This window comes from Petaurus breviceps, unplaced genomic scaffold, assembly GCF_028583685.1.
Source record: "Petaurus breviceps papuanus isolate PSGF00001 unplaced genomic scaffold, PetGlider_PUasm1.0 90644, whole genome shotgun sequence".
Taxonomy (NCBI): Eukaryota; Metazoa; Chordata; class Mammalia; order Diprotodontia; family Petauridae; genus Petaurus; species Petaurus breviceps.
In genome coordinates this window covers 2,410,746-2,425,839 of record NW_027187298.1, presented here as the reverse complement: position 1 = coordinate 2,425,839, position 15,094 = coordinate 2,410,746, and positions in this window count along the sequence as shown.

Here is a 15,094-nt window from a genome sequence, read left to right as displayed (position 1 = left end):
AAGGAAGGAAGGAAGGAAGGAAGGAAGGAAGGAAGGAAGGAAGGAAGGAAGGAAGGAAGGAAGGAAGGAAGGAAGGAAGGAAGAATAGCCTACTTAAGCAGACACCATCACCAGGACCCCACACATAATCCCACATATCCAAGGGAATAGGCAGCTGACAGTGGCAGGATGGACCATGAGCTTCAGTGGAGCCCTGGGCAAATAGACAAATGCCTATGCAGGGATACCCCATGGACTTTAGCACATACCAGACACTAGCACTGGTTCCCTAGATCAGCACCAGGTAAGCTGCTAGAACTCTATAGTCTCCAACACTGACATCTGCTTCCCACCTCACCCCCTCAGTGCAGCACCAGACAGCCTAGTTCCCTATGGGTCTCAGGGCAACACATGTTGAGTTTGAGATGTCTGCTTGGCATCCAGTTCATGATGTCTGAAAGATAATTGAAGATGCAAGGTTGGAGGTCAGTATTGGGGTTGAGGCAGGATATGTAGATTTGAGAATCATAAGAATTGGGATGGTAATTAAATCCATGGGACTTGATGAGATCCCTAAGTGAAACAGCATAGAAGAAACAAAATAAAAGGGCCCAGGACAGAACATGTCAGAACCCCCTTGGTTAGAAATCATGATCTGGATTAGAATTCAGCAAAGGGGAATGAGAAGAAAAAGTCAGATAATTTGCAGGATAACCAATAAACAGTGGTTTCCCAAAAATCTAGGGAGAAGAGAGTATCAAGGAGTATCTTGTTCAATCTCAGTCCAACTCATTGTCCATTTGTCACCCTTCTCTAAGACAAAAACTATCTGAATGGGCCAATCATGTAACTATATGTAATAATATAGACCAGAGGTATAAAATGTGCTGCCTTAACCAGATTAAAATGTAATTGGGAAATATTTAACAAAATAAATAGACATATAATAGAACATAGATAATGTTATCATATGGTTTTTCTTAGTCAATATGTGGCCTGTACATTTTTCTGTTCTTTGAGTTTGACACTAATGATCTAGGCAGTATTCAGTCTCTATCCACTTGATTTTTTCTAGTTGGATTTTAAGGGTCACCTCTGTTGAGATGTTTTTCGTCTTATCCAGAAGTACTACAATATTTTGCATTAGTAAAACTAGTATAATCTCATAAAAAGGAGCAGTTGGAGAATATAACTATATATAGTGAACACCCCTTCATTTGTATGCTGTGCAGCACATGCTCCACATAAAAAGGAAACACCTTTGGAGAACATGTGTTTGTTTCCCTGTTGTGACTTACTTGATCTTGATAATTAAAACATCATTGAAAAAAATAATCATCAAGAAATTTTGAATGATTTTAATATGTACCAAGGGCATTTTATTGGAAGAGACTCATGAAGACAATGTTTTCTCTACTTGTCCAAGATTTTTGGATCATTTGTTCACTTTTGATAATTAACTCAAAATTATCATACAACATTGTATTTTCTATGCCTTTCCTTCAATTGTGTTACTGTGGAGATCTGATCTATTGTCGACTATTTATAAAAGCCTGACCATTTTGTCGCTCACATTATAATAAGTTTTATTCCATCCCTTCCGTATGTGGCATTCTCTGATTCTGTTTTTATCTCAATATCTTTTGACTATGCTTATAAAGTTTTGTGGAGATAAGAAAGGAAATATGTCTAAGTCAGGAACTTCTGCTACTTTCATAGTTGGCCATTTGTGAATAATAATTCAATCTCCCTCCCCATTTTTGTTATCTTTCCTTCTTTAAGATATCTTGAATATCTATTTTTTAATGCTTTGAATTTCTTCACTTTAGTATGAACTCCTTCTATCTCTACTTGATCAGATAAAGCCACTTGTCCCAACTTAATCCTTTTAAGTTCCATTTCCACTTCCTGATGGGGATATGAATTATTGTGTCCAAATTGGGGTAGTTACACAGTAACTGATGAGAATAGATGGCTATAATAATGCTAGCAAATCTGCTCTATTTTGCATCTGTCAGTTTTCCTTCTTCTAGTTTTAAGCCCTTGTGATGACCTGGAGTAGTTGGGTCTTATGCCAGTCTTCCTAGAAGTTTGTTTTCCTGTCTACTATTTTTAAGGACCTAATTTAAAAAAAATAATATGCCTGCAAAGAATAAATGGACTACAAACTGGTTGAGCTACTAAGGGATGTAGTTCTCTTGGCATTTGATTTCTCTCTCTGCTTCTTTCTGATGTATGCCAAACTGTGAACACTGATAAGAAATTTCCTGAGTCAAGTTATAACTAGGGATTTTTACATCCAAAATAAAATAAATTGTAGGGCAAGGACGTGGCAGAAGATAGTCCCTTCTGGGTATGGTTGTATGGAAAGAGAGGAAAACTTTCTGATAGTTCAGTGGATGTCCTATGGCAGAAGTTCCCTAACCTATAACAGCCACAAACCCTGGAGAAAATTTTGGAGAATTGAAATGAACTTGGACAGTTGGAGAAAAGCTCTGTGCCAAAGGGACTTGTGACTAGAGAACTGTCACAATGCTCATTACCCCTCCTCATCCCCACTATCCATCATAATTCCATCAGACAGAGCCTGGATGTCCCACTATAGTTATGGCTTTGTTCCTTAGTGAATTGATTCAGGCAACAGTCTAGATCTTTGTAGATTTGCACAAACATCAGACATTGTTATCTATACCTGTTTTCTGTATTAACATATGCAATTTACCTCAGAAACATGATACACATGAGAGACAGCATACTTTGCACTAGCCCTCTTGGATGCCTTTTAGCAAAGGTAACTACAAAAGTAAAGACCTTCATACATGCAAATATATATTAATACAGTAAGAGTAGCTAATAGCTAGCATTTATATGGCCCTTTAAGAAACCTGTTCTCATTATCCCCATTTTTACATAGAACAAAACTGGGTTATATAGCACTTAAGCGGCTTTCTTAGCTGTAACATCCACATTTACTAAGAGTCTGAGGTATGATTTGAACTTAGGTCTTTGTGACACACACTATCCACACTGTGCCACTTGGTTTATTTTGCAGAGAAAATTTCAGGTATGCAGAGACACAAGCAAACAATTCCACTGCTGTGCCATCCTTTCCCCAATTAACCATAGCATTCTTTGCCCAAATTTAATTTTATTGTATTTTCTGATTAACAATCTTATTTTTCTTACTCTTCACCTCCCCCCCTGCCAAGTGAACTACTGAAAAATGAAGATTTAATAAATGGCAATACTTCCCTAATGAATCAAGGATAGAATAGAAACTCCTTGACCTGACTTGTAAAGTCCTTCACAAAATGTTCCCAACCCACTTCTCCAGCTTTATAACATATTACTCCCTTCCTACAGTTAAAATTGGGCCAAAATGGCTTTCTTGATGTTCCTCACACTTATGAAAACAACAACAAAATCAAACAGCTAAAATATCCAAACATGAATAGGATATTAAGAAATAATAATGTCTTTTAAATGGAACCATCCAAAGGAAGAGAAGGAAGAGGAATGCATTTGTATTGAAAACTTTCTGCTCAGTTCTCAACAGGCAATTCACTTTATATTATGTAAGGTAAAATTCTACACCCAGACAAAAAGCTGTTGAAGAAACTATTCTATTTAAGTGAAATGAATGAATATTTCCAAAAAATATAAATCATTCAGATTAACTGAAGAGGAAATAGAATACTTAAAAAACTCTATCTTGGAAAAAGAGAGACATAAATGAGCTCCTTAAGAAAAAAAAAAATCCCCAGGAACAGATGGATTCAAAAGTAAATTCTACCAAACATTTAAGGAACAATTAATCCCAATGCTATATATACTATTTGGAAAATATATACAAAGAAAGAGACCTACCAAATTCCTTTTACAATATAAATGTGGTACTAATTCCTAAAACAGGAAAATGAAAATTAGAAAAAGAAAATTATAGACTAATTATCCTAATGAATTTTGATGGAACTATCTTAAATTACACACTAGCAAGGAAACTAAAACAATATAGCACAAAGATAATACACTATAACCAGGCAGGATTTATACCCGCAATGTAGGGCTTGTTCAATATTAAGAAAATTATATAGATAATTGACTGTATTAATAAAAACCAGTCAAAATCATATATTTATCTTAATAGATGCAGAAAAAACTTTAGAAAAATGCAATATTCATTCCTGAGAAAAACTCTTGACAATATAGAAATAAATGGAATTTTCCTTAAAATGATACGTAGTATGTAACTAAAACCAAGAGCAATCTTTATATGTAGTGGGGGTAAACCTGAAGCCTTCCCAGTATCACCATTATTATGCAATATTGTACTAGAAATGCCAGCAATAGCAATAAGAGAAGAAAAATAAATTGAAGGAATAAAAATCGACAATGAGGAAACAAAATTATCCCTCTTTGTAGATGAGATATCTTTCAAGAAATTTTCAAGGGTAGGTTAGGTGGCGAAGTGAATAGAGCACTGACCCTGGAGTCAGGAGGACCTGAGTTCAAATCCAGCCTGAGACACTTAACATAAAACTAGCCATGTAACCTTGGGCAAGTACTTAGCCCCAATTGCCCTACCTCCCCACCTCCAAAAAGCCAAAAAGAAAAAAAAAAGAAATTATCAAGAAAACTGCTCTTATATTCTAGAACAAGAGGGTAAAATAGAAATCAAAGATATCCACCAAATAATTTCTGAAAGACATCCAAAAATGAAAACTCCCTGGAGTATTATAGACAAATTCCAGGTGAAATAGAAAATATAAAAACTGTCAAAAAATAAACAATTAAAATATCATGGAGCACAATCAGGATAACAGAAGATTTAGCAGCTTCTCTATTAAAGGTCTTATAATCTGATATTCTAGAGGGCAAAGGAGCAAGCATTAGCTGCTACCCAGCAAAAGTAAATACAATCTTCTGGGAAGTAGGGGGAAAGGAGGGATAGATATTTAGTGAAATAAAGGACGTTCAAACATTCCTGATGACCAGAGATAAATTGAAACTTAGTCTTTCAAATGCAAGACTCAAGTGAACATAAAAAGGTAAACAGGAAAGAGAAACTACAAAGGATTCAATAAGCTTAAACTGTTTATATTCTGAAATGGGAAGATGATACTTTTACCTCATAAAAATGTTCTCATTAGGTCAGTTAGAAGGAGTGTGCATAAACAGAGGATTGGAGTGTTAGTTGAAAATGATGAAATGATATTTTAAAAAATAGAATTAAAAAGTGTGAAAGAGAAATACTCTGCAAGAATAAGAAAGAGAGAGGTAGAATAGAAAAATTATCTTATATAAAAGAGATACAAAACTTTTATTGTGGAGAGGAAGATGGGGAATGTAGGGGATTCATTTGAACCATACTCTCAATGGAATTGACTCAAAAATGTAATGACATCCACAATCAGTTGGATATACAAATCTGTCTTGCCCTACAGGAGTATATGCATATAATTTATAAATTATAATTATATCAATTCATACTTCATCATATATTTTGAGTACATGTAATTAAAATGCTTTTCTGATAGAAACCTATGATTAAAAAAAAAAGTTTTAATACCACTTCTTAAGACCTTTAGACTTTCCAAAGTCCTTTCACAAAACTTAGCACCCATGATTATTAGATCATTTTGCCCAAAAGGAATTTGAGGCTTTAAAGCATTTTTAATTTACCTAAGATGACTCAACTAAATAGTAATGCAATCAGAACTTGAATCCATGTCTTCTGACTTGATTTTTGATTCTCTTTCTGTTTCAATATACTGATTCCCAATAGCTATAACTTCCAATTGCCCTAAGGTCATCTTAACAACTCTTCTCGTCATCCCATCTGTTTGGTTTAAGCCATGTAGATATAGTTTAAAATGTGGTGATATTATTAAAATTTATTTTTACATTAGTTTCACCCTGATAGAGTTTGATCTTAGAAGTATTCATAAACAGCTATAACTCTCATGCTTCCCTAAAGAGAAGTAAAGGAAAGGCATGCATTTTATGGAACTGTAATTTATTGGAACTGTTAAATTTGTGATTTTGCTTGGTATTTTATAAGGGTAATATATTTATTAATATTAATGATAAAATAACTTACCGACATTCACAGAACAAATGGCAGGTTGAAATTATTAAATGTCAAGCCTCATTTTAGTTGATTAATTTTCACCTTAAAAGTAAGGTGTGTGTGGGGGGAGAAACAGGATGTATTGTTCTAAAGAGCCTTTCAGTAATATACTTCAGTAATGTATTTTCACCTACTATAATTTCAGAAATTGAATTTAACAGTGGTCAACTAATTCATAGGGTTTGTTCTACTACAAAAAACCATTTATTTTCTTATTAATGTAGCCATGATGCCAGAATGTTAAGACTAAATCAACTGAAATGTTCTTTTAATGGCTGATTTATATATTATTTGTTTCTGATAAGGCATGTGAACACCTGTTTGGAGGAAGTAGGCAGAAAAATACCTAAGGGATGTTTGAGTTATATTGTTTGACTATTCTCATTTTCTAATTGGAATAAATAGAAGGAAATTAATGTAAGTTGTAGCCTACAACATTGCATTGAGATGATGACATAAGAGCATCAGTGGATTTAGAATTAAACAAATAAAAAAAAGACTTTATTAAAAATCTAGTCTAATCCTTCATTTCATGGAGGATGAAACTGAGGAGCAAAGAGATGAAGAGGCTTGCCTGAAGTCACATAAATAGTGAATCATGGTGTATGACATGAAACTCAAGTACGTGTTTTTACATAAGGAAAAACATTATGGGCTACAATATTTTTTGAGCATGTTATGTACTAGTGATTTTATTCATTGAAGTATTGCTTATATCAGTCATGTGAAGGAATAATGAGAGCTATCAAAGGGGAGTAAAACTAAATTAACTGGCCTTCAGGATGCTGACAAAAGTCTGATCCAGCAAAAGACCTATTGACTCCTAAGACTAAAGCATTAAAAACAAATTCCCAAGAAAATCCCCAACTGTAAAGTGACATCTTTGGAATTAATTCAGTTAACAAGTGCAGATTGTCCCAGGTCAAGGAGAAAATACTACAAGCAGTCAGGAAGAAACAGTTTTAGTGTTGTGGACACACAATTAGGATAACACAAGACCTAGCAGCTTCTACATTAAGGGATCAAAGGGCTTTTTATATGACATTCCAGAGGCCAAAGGAACTAGGACTAAAACCAAGAATCACCTACCCAGAAAAACTGAGGATAATGCTTCAGGGAAAAATGTGGTCATTCAATGAAATAGAGGATTTTCGAGCATTCTTGATGAAAAAACAGAACTGAAAAGAAAATTTGACTTTCAAATGCAAGAAGTAAGAGAAGCATTAGAAGGTAAACAGGGAAAAGAAATCATAAGGAACTTATTAAAGTTGAACTATTTACATTTCTACACGGACAAATGATAATTGTAACTCATAAGACTGTACAATCTGAGGATAGTTGAAGGGAATATATATGTATTTATAGGAGGGTGTATATGTATATAAATATATATGTGTGTGTGCATATATATACATAGAGGACACAGGATGAGTTGAATATAAAGGGATGAAATGTAAAAAATAAAATTAAGTGGTGAGAGAGGAATATATTGGGAGGAGGAGAAAGGGAGAGATAGGTTAGGGTAAATTATCTCTTATAAAAGAGGCAAGAAAAAAATTACAATTGAGGGGAAGAGCAGGAATGTGAAAGGGAATAGGTCAACCTTACTCATTGAATTTGGCTTAAGGAGGGACTAACATACACACTGAATTGGGTATCTTACCCTACAGGAAAATAGGGGGGAAAAGGGATGAGAGGGGAAATGATAGAAGGGAGAGCAGAATGGGGGAGAGGGTAGTTAGATACAAACTCTTTTGTAAAGGGACAGGGTCAAAGGGGAAAATAGAATAAGTGGGGGGTGGGATAGGATGGAGGGAAATATAGTTAGTCTTTCACGACTTTCACATAACTACTATGGAAATGTTTTGCATAACTACACATGTAAAACCTATATTGAATTGCTGAGCTCCCCAGTTGGGGTGGGGGTGAGGATGGAAGAAGGGAAAGAATCTGGAAATCAAAGTTTTAAAAACAAATGTTAAAAAATGTTTTTTTTACATGCCATTGGGAAATGAGATATATAGGCACTGGTGTATAGAAATGCATCTTGCCCTACTAGGAAGTTGGGGGGCATGGGGTGGATATAAGAGAGAACAGATTGGGAGAAGGGGTATTCAGTAGGCTTGCTATTTTGGGGTCAGGATAGGGGAAGAATGGGGAAAATTGTAACTCAAAATCTTGTGGAAATGAATGTTTAAAACAAAAAATAAATAACTAAATTAGAAAAAAACAAGCTGAAATTGTTCTTAATAAGTCATATTATTTATAATTTTCACAGTGTTTTTGAGGTTTAAAAAGTATTTCCCTTTCACTAAACCTTTAAGTAGGTAGTCAAAATAGTATAGTCTTTATTTTTACAGATTTGGAAACTTAAGAGTCACAAGGAGTTCAGATCACAAAATTAACTCTAGAGAAACCCATTATTTAGAATACAGATTTTATTAATATACAACCCTTGACCTCAAGGAGAATATAATTTACGGTAGAAGATGAGACACATTAAAATAGCTATAATGGTATGCATTTCTGTGTTGATATACATATGATAATTTATGTTTATATAGATGTACATATACATGCATATGCATATATGCTTGTATGATTTTTGGAGATAGAAGATAACTCTCAAAGACAACCTACTGATTTTGTAATCAATACTATAAACAGGAATCTGCAATTTCTTTAGTGTAATATCTTGTCCGCTGATGCCCAGAAGGTAATCTTTATGATTTACCATCTTCTATTTATAAAAATCATCATCTGTTAAATAACATAATTTATTTGGTCCTTTGACAACAGATACCTCACCAGGCTTACGGCTGAATAATTTGGTGGTGTTGAAAGTTATGTTGACTCAGTTACCCATTATTCCCAGCCCTCATTATCAACCAGTTTTTGAGGAAGATTTGATGGAGAAAGAGACACCTAGTCTGCAGCTTTTTATACTACTTCCTTTTTGCCGTGTACTCCTAGTTGCAAAATGTCATGTTTTTGTTACTTTTGGGGAGGAACTGAGATTCAAATGCCTAACCTCTTTTATCTGAATTGTCTTAAATTTACCTATAAAAGCCATTGATGATCTTCAGTGATCATTCTGTCAATACATTGTTACATTGACATATGATAAAAAGTATTTAATTCTCCTTATCCCGAGTTTGCCTTGTTAATCAAGGTGAAAGCCCAAAGGAAGAATTTTCCTTTTAACAGTATGACCATGGAAAGCTTTTATTTCATATAAGAAATGAAGTACAACTCAATTCATAGATGAGGCATCAGGATTGGACTTCAGTTAAGATAAACATTATGATAAATATAGATCAGATTTGCTACATGAGTTAAATTTTCTTTTAGTTTCACAAAACTATTGTTTTAATCTATGGGCACATTTAGAAATAATGTGGAAGTTCACATTCTCTCCAGGTATCAATGTATTATCGCAAAAAATCAGGAGATCTCAGTTCTCAATAAAAAACTGAGGGACATTAGGTTACTTTCTTGTAAGGGCTATCATTTTACCACTCTCATCTTCATTTTTCTCACCTGTGAAATGATAAGATTTGATTTTATTATCACAAAGATCCTTCCATTTCATTAAATAGTGAGAATGATGACTAGACTAGAGAATATAGAATAATAGGAAATCAAATTGGATTCATAAGCTGAGGTTTGAGCATGAAACCAGAGCAAACAATGCACTTATGTGCCTCTTTGTATATTTCTCTATCATTTATGTATCTCTCCTTTTGTTATCTTCTAAACTCACAATCTTCACTCTGACTTTCTTATATATCTCATATAAAATCATTTTGGCTCCACCCATCAAACAGACAGCTTTTCACAATAGGTAAGAAATTCTGAATTCAATTCTCACTTCCCACAGGTGCTAACTTCCAAATCCCCGATCAAACAAAACTGTTAATTAAGAATACTCAATATAATTCTCGCTTCCCTCAAGTGTTAACTCCAAACTCCCATATCAAACTGAAGTCTTAGCCCTAGTTGCCAGTAACTATTTACTCACATAGTTCATACTCTCCTGATAGTGAAATAGACAAGTTTGAAAATTTCCTTTTTTTTTTCTGGAGTTTTATCAGTTGTTGTGAAATTTACCATAGCTTTTCAAATGAAAGCCAATTTTATGGAAAATGTAACAATTGAAAAACCATGAAAAAGAGATTTGGGGAAAATGGTTCTGCAAGATGAGATTTGTCATTCCTTCAATTGCAGCTTGAATAGACTTTATGGTGTGCCTGAGATAATACTCATGGGATTTTAACAACATTGAATTTGATTTAACTGTGTAAAAATAACTATATAATTGAAATGATTTCCTTTGAATTATGCAATTCAAAGGAATAAATAGGATAAAATGATACTCTAAGAATAACTTTTGAGACACTGAGAAATGTCTGAGAGAACAGGAGAGGAAATAGCTTCTTTTTGTTAACTACAGCTATGTGTCATCTCCCATATTCTGCATATATATCATACCAATCCTTTGATCAAAAATCCTGAGTGGTTCCCTATTGCCTATGAGTAAAGTTCATACCCTTTTGCTTGTCATTCTCAAAGTATCCAGTAATTTGCTAACAGATACCTCTTCAGCTATGTCTCATCATACACTACCCTCCAAGAATTATATTCTGTTCAAATAAAGCATTGAAATCACAAGAAAGAACTTTTCGTGCCTCCAAACTTTTATTTAGAATATTCTTATGCCTGGAATGCTCTCTCACTTCTACATTGAATACCTACTCTTTCAAAATAAAGCTCAGGGGCGGCTAGGTGGCTCAGTGAGTAAAGCGCAGGCCCTGAGTCAGGAGGACCCGAATTCAGCTCTGGCCTCAGACACTTAACACACACACACACACACACACACACACACACACACACACACACACACACACACACAAACTAGCCATGTAAACTTTGGCAACTTACTTAACCCCAATTGCCCTCCAAAAGGGAAAAAATAAAGCCCAAATTGATTAATGTTAGTAATTTTAATTAGTTAATAACAACTCCCTTTAGTTCTCAGAGGATGATTTTTTTTGCCTTTCTAAAGCCCTTACACAGTGTTCTTTTTAAATTTACTTGTATCAGTATTATCCTTCTAGAATATAAGTTCTATGAGGGTTTAGATTATTTCTTAACTAAGTTTTGTATTTTTTGTAAGGTCTTGGCATAGAATTCACCAAATAAAACAGGCCTAATAAAAATGTGTTGAATAAAACAATGAATAAATTAAACAAATAAGCAGTTACTACATTATAATCACTTCAAGATCAGGTACTCTATTTAATTTTATCTTTTTTATCTCACCAAAATGCCCAGGTATCTTACACACATAATTCCCTCAAATATATTTGCTGAATTTGATTAGATGGTATCTAAAGACCTTTCCAAGTAAAGGATATATTAATTCAAAGCAAAAGACATTTAATTAAATAGATTAGTGAGGTGAATAACCAGCAACTCCCCTCCCTCCAAAGGGGCACATTATTTCACAGATTCTTAGATGACTAGTGGAAGAGGGACTATATATTGGGAACATTCAGCAAGAGAAACTCATACTCCTGTAGTTTCATTAGAGATGAAGCCTCTTTCTGCCTCCATAGAGGCAATTTTAAACGTCTCCTTATTTTGCCACTTCATCTACCACATTGCTTCAACCATTGAAATGAGAACTATTTTCTCTGCTTCATTGTTATTTGCCAGGACTCTTATTTTTTTCAGTTGTCTCTTGAAATACTGCCACCTTCTCATTTTCCACTGTGATATATCATCTGATCATTTTCTGATGAATTACAGCTTCCATACAGTTTTACCTCCACAAGAGACTGGTCAAAGTTCTATTTAGATTACTAGCCCATAGTCTCAAAAATAGTGCAGTTCTTTTTCGAGTCAGACCTACATTGCATGAAGTCAGCTTATAACAATTTTGGATTTAGTCTGAATTTTAAGCTGTGTTTTTCTGCCTAATGATCCATCTTATTTTGATTTTGTATTATTTGTATCAAGGTAAGAAATTTCTTTATAGATTCCATTATATCCCTGCCTGATCACAACAGGATAATATTTCACAGAATTTATATGGTGAAACTGGAAAGGCAAATTGGAAATACTTATATTTTCCTTATTTTTCTTCCAAGATCAAAATTACTATTCCCTTACATAATTTTAATTTCTGTTGTTATTTAATTGATAGAAGTCGATTTAATAGTAGATGTAGCTAAGATTATATTAACCAAACAGACATATATGTGGAGAAAGGGAGAAAGGGGAAGAGGGAGGAGGAGAGAGAGAAAGAAAAAAAATGAAAGCATTTCTTTTTCTTTGAGGCAAGGAGAATAATTCTGTACCAAATTTTGTATGATTCTGATATAAGTAATTTTCTAGTGGGAAAACACCTTCCACTGATGAAGATTATAAACTCATATGTGACTTAAGAGTTTTAGAGAGTTGAGAGTAAACTGACTTACTCATGATCACTAAGACAGTATGGAAAAGACACTTAAGGGGCAGCTAGGTAGAGCAGTGAATAGAGCACCACTGGGCCTGGAGTCAGGAGGACCTGAGTTCAAATCCAGCCTCAGACATTTAACACTTACTAGCTGTGTGACCTTGGGCAAGTCACTTAACCCCAATTGCCCTGCCCTTCTCACTCCAGAAAAAAAGAAAAAAAAAAGAAAAGATGCTAAATTTGATCCTAAGTTGTCCTGACTCAAAGTAAAGTATTTTTTTAAATCTATTCCATTGATCAACTTTTCTATTTATTAGCTAGTTCTAGATAGTTTCATTAATTATTGCCTTTAAGATCTGGTACTGCTAAACCTCCTTTGTTCAGTATTTCCTTTTGATATTCTCTACTCTTTTTTTCCCAAATCAATTTTGTTATTATATTTTTTTCTAACTTAGTAAAATAATTTTTTGGTAATTTAATTGCAATGGCATTAAATATATAAATTAGTTTGGGTAAAGTTGTCATTTTTGTTATATTGGCCCTCCCTACCCATGTATAATTAATCTCTTTCAAATTATTTAAATTTGATGTTTTTGATAAAAAGTTTTTATATTTTTATTTATATACTTCCTTGGTTTGTTTTGGAAGATGTACTCCCTGTACATTTTATAGTGCCAAGAGTTATTTTAAATGGAGTATATATATATATTTTAACTACCTCTTCTCACAGAGTTTTGTTTGTTACTTATATGTTACTTATAGCAATGCTGATCATTTATGTGGATTGACTTTATAGACTGCTACCTTGCTAAAGTAGTAATCATTTCAACTAATTTTTTAATTGAATATTTGAGATTTTCCAAGAATATCATCCTTTTGTTTGCAGAATGAGATAGTGTTACCATTTCATTCCTTATTCTGATTCCTTCACTTTCTTTTTCTTCTCTTGTTGCTATTGCTAGTATAAGAGTTATCAGGATGAATTCTGTTTTCACAAAGGATATCTGAACAATGAATGTGGCCAACAAGCCTTCTTAGACTAATGGCTATGTTTCCATATTAGGAGATGGGACCATATAAGGAAGGTATCTCATGGGGAGAGATTTCCAGAAAACAGTCTGGGAGGGTCCAGGGGACAAAAGTAGGACAAATGTTAAGTGCCATTAACCATGCCTGCTTAATAATATGCTTATGCATATTAATTTACACACCCCAAAGGAGGGGTTAGTTCCATTTTGTGAGCATGTATCACCTGAGGGGGGAGGGAGGACATGTAGTAGATATTCCAAGTCTTTGAATGATGCTAACTCTCACCAATCAGAATCAGCTAGAAGGGACTGGCAGCCAGGAACAGGTACAAAAGGGCATACTTTGTCTTCGGTAGTGTGTGTGGGAGCTCATCTTGCATCCCATGCTCTCCCTGCAGGACATATTAAAGTTCCAATTTCTTCACTCATCCAGAGTCTTTCTAATTTACTGTATTTATTTGAGCACAAGCAGTTATTTCTCACACTAGGATTACCAATACAATATTCAATAATATTGTTGACATTGGGCATCCTTTTTTCACACATGATCTTACTAGGAAGGTAAACAGTTTGACCCAATTACAAATAATGTTTGATGATGGTTTTAGATTTAGAGATAAATACTTTTAGTCAATTTAAGTAAAAATTTTTTGTACCAGTACTTTCAAGTGTTTTTTTTAAAATAGAAATGATTGTCAGCATTTATCAAAAGCTATTTCTTCATGTATTGATATAACCATATGATTTTTTATTTAATTTTATTTTTCAAATGCTTTATTAACTTCTGGTTTACATCATTCATTTCTGCCAGATTTTGAGTTACAAATTTTCTCCCCGTTTTACCCCTACCTGCCGCCCAAAAATATACTACATCCCCTCCTCCAATCTGCTCTCTCCCATATCTTCTCCCATACCCCCTTTGACTTTTCCAGTAGTATATGGTGGATCTCTATGCCCCAGGGTCTGTATATCTTATTTCGCATTTACATGTAAAATAGATTAATAATAGTATAAACATATATGTATATATATATATATATTTAAACGTTTGATTTTAAAACTTTGAATTCCAGATTCATTCTCTTCCTCCCTTGTCACCCACCCTTACTGGGAAGATAAGCAATTCAGTATAGGTTGTACATGTGTAGCTATGTGAAACATTACCATAGTAGATATATTGTGAAAGGCTGACTATATTTCTGCCCCTCCTATCCTCCTATCCCACCTCCCACTTCTTCTATTCTGTAATTTGATCCTGTCCTTTTTCAAAAGTGGGTGCTTTCATCTTCTCTCCCCCCCAGCCTACCCTCCCTTTCATCATCCCCCCTCATATCACCTTCCCCCTTAATCTCCTGTAGTATGAGATACTCTATTTAGTGTGTATGTCATTCCCTCCTTTAGCCAAATTCAATGAGAATAAGGTTGATCCATTCCATTTTGCCTTCCTGTTATTCCCCCCCATTGTAACAATTTTCGCTTGCCTCTTCTATATGA